This window comes from Montipora capricornis, chromosome 11 (genome assembly GCF_036669925.1).
Source record: "Montipora capricornis isolate CH-2021 chromosome 11, ASM3666992v2, whole genome shotgun sequence".
In the NCBI taxonomy this organism is placed as follows: Eukaryota; Metazoa; Cnidaria; class Anthozoa; order Scleractinia; family Acroporidae; genus Montipora; species Montipora capricornis.
The window spans coordinates 27218673-27226172 of NC_090893.1; the positions used below are offsets into that span (position 1 = coordinate 27218673).

The window sequence follows — 7500 nt, forward strand, 5'->3', positions numbered from 1 at the left end:
CTGTCGCAAATGGATTAACACCCATACAACATATCATTTGTTTTGTCATGCACACGTGCAAATACATTTGCCCCAGAAAACAATGTCACATAAAAATTACTTGTGTGGATGCGGCTTAAATGAGGAAGTACATCACGGGTGGAGATCAGAATTTAACTAATGACTGTTATCCAAATAATTAATTGTTCCATTGCTTACAAAAACTGATGGCTTGGTCCTATGAGGAGCAGGGTTGTTACGAGAATGGAAATTATACGATTCTGACTAGCCTTGGTTAGCTTTAAATGAGACTTCATAGCGAGGAGACAGTGATTACGAAGTCTTATGGCTGGGTGATTATTAACTTCTGTAAGCAGTTGTCTGTGACGACAAAAATCAGTCTGGTGACATTCATTTAAGTATTTTTTTCGCTTTATAATGCAGTTAGAATCAATTAGTATTCATCAGCACAAATGGTGAGTTCACACTAGACCCTTAAGTGCACTTCAAACTTACTTGAAGTGCCCTCAGATTCTTGTAAAAAAATTGCATTCATAATATCATTAACGCTGCCACACGCATGTTTATATCAAAATATCTGTGAAGAAGATAGAACTATTCAGCTGAACTATTTCAAGCTCTGATTTTCTGTACCGAAGACTGCCTCTTTAAAAAGGAAAGTGAAACAATGCGACCTCATAGACTCAGAGGATTACTTCATTTTACTTTTATTTTTGCTCATGCTGTTACGACAAGCAAATCTTGTCCAACACAGCCTTCTCCTCGTTTTTTCGCAAGAAACCTGCCAAATTAGAAAACTAGCATCCGAGAAGAAAAGCTTGGACATGGCCAAGGCCGCAAAACTGGTTCCGTGTTCTTTTAAGAAACAACGCATTAGATGTCATATACGGAAAGAGCTTTTACGCGTCACTCGCCCAACTTTTGCATATATATGTAATCTTGTGGGACCAGATCTCCAAAAACTACAAACTCGAACGCGAACTCCTGTAAGTGTAGAAGAAGGGGTTTGGCTTTGTGGCGGATCGCAACAGGTAGTTCTTTAGAAGTTGCGGCTTACCATAAATCGCTCTTTGTACTTGTTGTAAATTTTACTCCAGATTCTCCCACGCTGTTTAGTTGATACCCTCTTCAGCTGTTCGTACTTTGATCCCCACGCTCAAGTTCAAGATCAAGTTCAAGTTTCAAGTTTATTCAAGCTTATTCACTACAAGTTTATTACAAGAGTATGACAAAGTTTGGAATATGAAAAATATGATGTACCACTACTCGCAGTTTAGCTACAGCTATTCGAGGCGAGCAGTGGCTTGACGCATAAAACTAGTAATAGCTATCGCTAAGTGCCAACGGAACAGTCAATATAATGCATAGTTTGCAGATTTGTCTCAGAGTTTCAAAAACCCAACATTAGCTGTAATTTTTTTTCGAAAGTACTACAACTGAACTTATCTAGTTAACAATAATACAATAATATAAATTGCACACTTTGTATCTCCAACAACCATGTAAATGTCAACGTGTTTTACAATAATATGGACAGTATTGCTGTAATTTTTGAACGGCTGTAATTTTAACAGAAATATACAATAATTAAGTTAAATAAAATCAGTGCTATGTAAAAAAATCGCCAAAGAGTTTTCAGACTTTTCAGTGTGGAACATGTAACGGGGCCAAACTCTGTCTCACATGAATGTTGTTGCACTTGTAGAATTTATATTTTGCAATATACAGCCATGAATTAAAAGTTAAATTGACTGTTTAACTGTGTACTTTGCAAACAACATATTTTCTTTGAAAATTAAATTAAATTGTTTACGACTCAATAGTTACAATACGAAAAACAAACTGTTCTACTCATGGGCTGAAATCCGAAATTGACAACAGCGGCCGATAGGAATACTTACGCCGGTTTAGTTTTGAGCTCGTTCACTCAATAATATCGAACACGATGGCTCAAAAATAAATATTAAAGAACACTCAAAGCAAGTGTACAGAACACAATGGTCAGGGAAATGGGCAAAATCACCTCCGAACACAAGGGGTGCGTTCGATTGGGAAATCTGGATTTAGATCTTAAAATCTGGATCTTCGGATTTCCAATCGAACACAAAATCCGAAAACGGATCTCGCGACGGATTCTGTTAATTGAAATCCTTACCCGACATGGATTTCCAATTAGTGAATCTGCGACAAAATCCGTTGTCAGATTTTGTGTTCGATTGGAAATCCGAAGATCCAGATTTTAAGATCTAAATCCGGATTTCCCAATCGAACGCACCCAAGATCATCAACAGTCGCGCACGTCATGCACGTTTGTCTAATGACATCACACATCAAAACACGCGCTTTTATTGGTGTCTACTATAATCTCCAGGGAACCTTACATTACACTACGCAACCTTACATTACACTTTTCACAGCACAATCGAGAATTTTTCTGCCTGCTGCACTACTTCGCGCGGCATCAAGCTGGCCGCCTCGCAAGCCTCAACGCATCATTTCCGACAATATCAATACGAAGTGAGTCGTTGGGGTGTTACAGACCTCCAAACCGCAGCAACAAATCACACAAAGCCGCAAAGTCTCAATCAATATCGAAAACCGCATACAAAATCGTAAACAATTGAATATCTACAGATCCCAAAATAATGTGATAAATTGGTTAGATTGCGTCATGCGAATTACGCATTTCTTTACATTTCTTACATAAATTAAACATATTTCTTCCATAAACCTCGCCTCGCGAGGCAGTTTTCCCAGTTTCTTCCTTACCGTGTGTGGTGGGCTTTATCTAATTAGAGCGCCAGTTTTCGACTTTCAGCAGATTAGAGCTGAAGCCATTTTTTTAACTGACAAGAAGACGCGTTCAGCCTGGCACTGACGTTGAATCAAATGTTAAATGATATGTTGAAACAGTTCAAGCAAATGTTGAAGCCCTTTGCTCGGGCCCCTAGCAAGCTTCAATTGTTTAAATTAAATTTTTGTAGAAAAGTTTAAGGTGCTGATAAAATACTTCCTCAGTGGCCAATGTTCGCTCACGACGCACATAAGAGGAAAATATAGATGCCTCTAACTCTTTTCTCTGTGAGTAAAGCACGGACTAGTAAGAGCTTTCTCTTCTACACAACGTTATAGGTTTTATATGTTTATTTACAAGATAAGTAGACTATATATGAGTATGAAAGTAACTGATTAGAGTGTAATGTGAATTGCTAAGTTTCTAACCCATATGAACCATGTGAGCGTTAACCCTACTGATGGAAATTTAAACTTAGGGCTAACCCTCACATGGTTCATAGGCGGTAGAAACTTTGCACTTCACGTTACACTCTAATCAGTTAATTCTTTTCAAATATAAGACCTACACGGCCAACGTAATCCTTCCTCATATATGTGTATATCGTGTTTTAGTATTCTACTATTACGCCATTTTACCATATTTGGTCAAGAGTACGCGCAAAATATGAGACGGTAATACACTGTAGTGTCCCGGTTTGACCGGTTTAGAGCACAGCTAATACGTATACGGAGGGAACGGGAGTTTTTCAAAGAAAGAAATTGTTTTCAACAAGATGCAAAACTTGAGAATTTAGCATGACATCGCTTATCACTCGTCATTGTGCTTATCCAATCAACTAAAGATCTTTGGCTGGCTTTTTGTGCTTTTTACATCGTACGCATGCGCCCTGAAGGACATATGATGCTTTTTTTTTTTTTTTCAAAACACTCTTTCCAAATAAAATTAAAGCAAAATAACACCTTTTTTGTAGTGGAATAGTAAATCTCTTATTCGATAGTTTAACATATAATACTTGCGGGTATTTTGCGAGTTGCGCAGTATTTTTCCGAGCCCCGCAGGGGCGAGAAAAAATACGAGCGTATTTTATGTTAAACCATCAAATAAGATGTATGTATTTACCTATGCCAGAGTCCATCACCCAGAGTAAGAAATATCCAAATTGACCTGTAGTCCCCATCAGCGTCAGAAAAGTGCCTATTTTAAAATCAATTTTTACGGGAAAATAAACGATAGACCAAATGTTGTACCCAATTCAAACCCCTTGGGAATAAAATGTTTTATTCCAGGTATTTCCTTATCATTTAAATGTGAATTCCTCATTATCATGCAAGTACAACAGACAAAGAATCTTAACCCCGAGAGATTTGAATACGTGGTTTGCAAGCATTATCTAGAGACGCAGATGACAATGATTTAAAGTAAAATTGCTGTTGGACGAACAAAGGAGCTCATGAGAGATCTTTTGCTTTTTCCCACCAACATGGCGACGATGACGTAAGGTCAAAGCCACCCATTAGGTATAGCATTTGGTCTATTATTTACTTTCTCGCAAAATTTTAAAGAGAATCTCCACTCCCGCTAATGAATAATTTTAAACCTAACAAAATAATGTTTGCAATCAAATTAGATCGACATGTTTCTCCAAAAAAGTGTTTTAATTGACAGAAATGAACTTTAAAATCACTAATTTTCACTTTCAAATTTCCCGAGCGTCGCCATCTTGAACTGAATTGTGACCTGTTACGGTTGCCTTTACTGGTTTCACACAAAGAGCTTTTGTTTTGAAACAATAAGGCAACCACGACACGTCTCAATTATTTAACATGGCGGCGCCTGGGAAATTTGAAAACCAGTGACAAGCGTTTTTGAAATTCATATATTATAGAACAAACGCTTCCAATAGAAAACGTTCGAACACAATTGATTGTAAACATTATGTTCGTGGTTTACACTTATTTTCTTGTTTCAGTAGAGCTTCCCTTTAAAACTTTAACTTTTTTTGCGCTGATGGAAACATACCTGATACCAGATTCTTACTCTTGGGTAATGGACTCGTGCTCATTATAGTTCATTACACCACCCATTTGAAGAACGGGTTTCCCCCACCCTGTCCTTTACATTGCCAAATACATGCATTGATTGTGATCTCCAGGCTATTTTGCATTGAAGGTTTATAAAAAGACAGTAGAATGAAATACCTCCGCAGCCTTTCGATGCATACTAATTCACAGACCAAGCATCACCCTTGTGTCAGTATACGTTATGGAAGTTTCCCTGAGAAATCGAGCCGCGAACTTTTATTCCCAACTTTTATTTACAGCTTCTAGAAATTCTAACCCCAATAAATTGCCTATTTTAAAAATCTTTTTCCTAGCTCCCTCTGTGGAGAAATCTCAGAATATCAACATGTAAAACACATTTAATTGATTCTGGGCCCCATTTTTAGGAATTTTGTTCTTTTTTTTTCTTACTATGCACACTAATTACCAGATCAGCCCTGTTTCCCCATCCCATAATGCAACACGTTTTGAGGGGTTCTTTACATAAAAATAATAAACAATTATTGGATGAGGTTTTTGTGATATCCAGAATAATCAAGGTCGAGGTAAGAGTTATCAGCCCAAGAGTTATCAGTCCTGTGAGGAATGAATCAATGATGAAATGGTATATGAAATGAATCATATATGAACTGTGGATATGAAATCAAGTGAAGCTATGATCTTCGCAGTTATGATCTTCACAGTTCATAACTGCGAAGATCATAGCTTCACTTGATTTTATATACGCAGTTCATATATGATTCATTTCATATACCATTTCATCATTAATTCAATCCTTACGGGACAATTAGAACCCTCAAATGACCAGCCCACAACGTCAGTGGCTTCATAGCTCAGTTGGTTAGAGCGTCGCACCGGAATCGCAACGTCACGGCTTCAAACTCTGTTGAAGTCCTGAATTTTTCAGGCTTCTCTACGCAATTGTAAAAATTGCGTTCACAACTGCGAAGATCATAGCTTCACTTGATGCTTGTCTTACATTAGAAGTCTTAGCTACATAGCAAGACAAAGTAGAGTGGAAACACAACTTCCCATTTTCTGGAAAGGCTGGCAGAGAAACCACAACAGGCGATTTTCCTGGCTTAGAAGTTTTCAAAATTTCCTTTACTATGAACTCTGAACCCTTCTCATTAGATTTCATGACATTAACATCCAGAGCCGCTAGCGTCTGGCTTAGTTAAGCAGAAGTCAAGGCTACTAATGCCACCGTCTTTAGAGACAGCTGTTTCATGTCTAAACTACAAAAAGAGGTGCCCATGTCTCCAAACAAGCTAACGAAATGTTAACATCCCAGATAAACTTGTACCGGGGTTTTGGAGGACGAACGTAATACATGCCCTTAATCAAACGAAAAATAATAGGATGTTCGCCTAAGGCGTAACCATCTACAGGCAGCAACATAGAAGACAAGGCTGACCTATACGAATTGATAGTGCTGTATGACTTATTGAGAACCTCAAACTGTTCAGTAAGAAAGTCACAAACTGTCCCTAGGATTTGTCTGTTTCTTCTCGCACCAGCAACAGAAGCACCTCCATGCTGCAGAGTACGGCTTTTCAGTTCCGGAACGCCAGGACTAGAGCACATAACTTTTTGTCTTGTCCAATAAGTCGTCCCACAACTCAATAAATAAACATGTTTGGACAGTATGTTAGTGCTGACAGCACTATGAATTGCGTTTGAAGTGTTGTTGCCGATTGGCCATCAGTTACACGTCTTGACTGTTATGTTAGTGCGAAGGGCACAATGAATTGCGTTTGAGGTGCTTTTGCCGATGGGCCATCAGTTATACTTCTTGACTGTTATGTTAGTGCAAAAGGGCTTAATGGATTGCGTTTGAAGGGCTGTTGCCGATGGGCCATCAGTTATACATCTTGACTGTTATGTTAGTGCGGAGGGCACAATGAATTGCGTTTGAAGTGCTGTTGCCGATGGGCCATCAGTGATACGTCTTCACCGTTATGTTGTGCCTAGGGCACAACGAATTGCATTTGTAGTGACGTTGCGTGCCGATGGGCAGACGCTTCATTTGAGGATTCTGAATTTGAAAGTATAGCTTACACCAGTGCTCACTCATGTTGAGGTGTTTTCTAATAATATAGCCGACGAGCCGATTGAATTTTTTTTCTTAGTGTCGGTATGCCTCAAGCATGAGGATCATAGCAGTCCACGGTTTTTACCTATAATTTCCTCGAGTTGCCAATTTTTTTTGTTTGCTTGTTGTTCTTTTCTTCTGCAAGTTTTGCCGCAGTCGCCTGTGTGGGGTTCTAAATCCGTTGCCTTACTGAAGCCCATACTGTCAAACACTGTTTACATTCCAGAGCAAAGGGGACTGTGTCCAAATACATAAGGAAAACTAATTTGTTTTCCCTCATCACGAGCTTGAGCAGCTGTCATGCTCTTTGGTCTGATAGCATTTAGCCCTGCATTTATCGCGCTTGTTGTGACTCATGTTATATTTGGTGGCGTATACATGAAGGATTATACTTCGTGACTACTACAAGAAGTGGGCCCAAGCCTTGATTATATATGCAATAAACATACTTTTCTTGTTGGTTTATATATGTGATGCGAGCCTTAATATTGGCGACGAGTATGAAAAAGTAATGGGGGAAAATGGTGAAGAAGCAGCGGCGGCGATCC

The 7500-nt window shown here is 38.7% G+C and overlaps 1 pseudogene; it reads left to right on the plus strand.

Annotated features, from left to right (window-relative positions):
* The window catches only part of LOC138024663 (uncharacterized), a 21667-nt pseudogene that overhangs the window by 11042 nt on the left and 3125 nt on the right, over nucleotides 1-7500 (plus strand).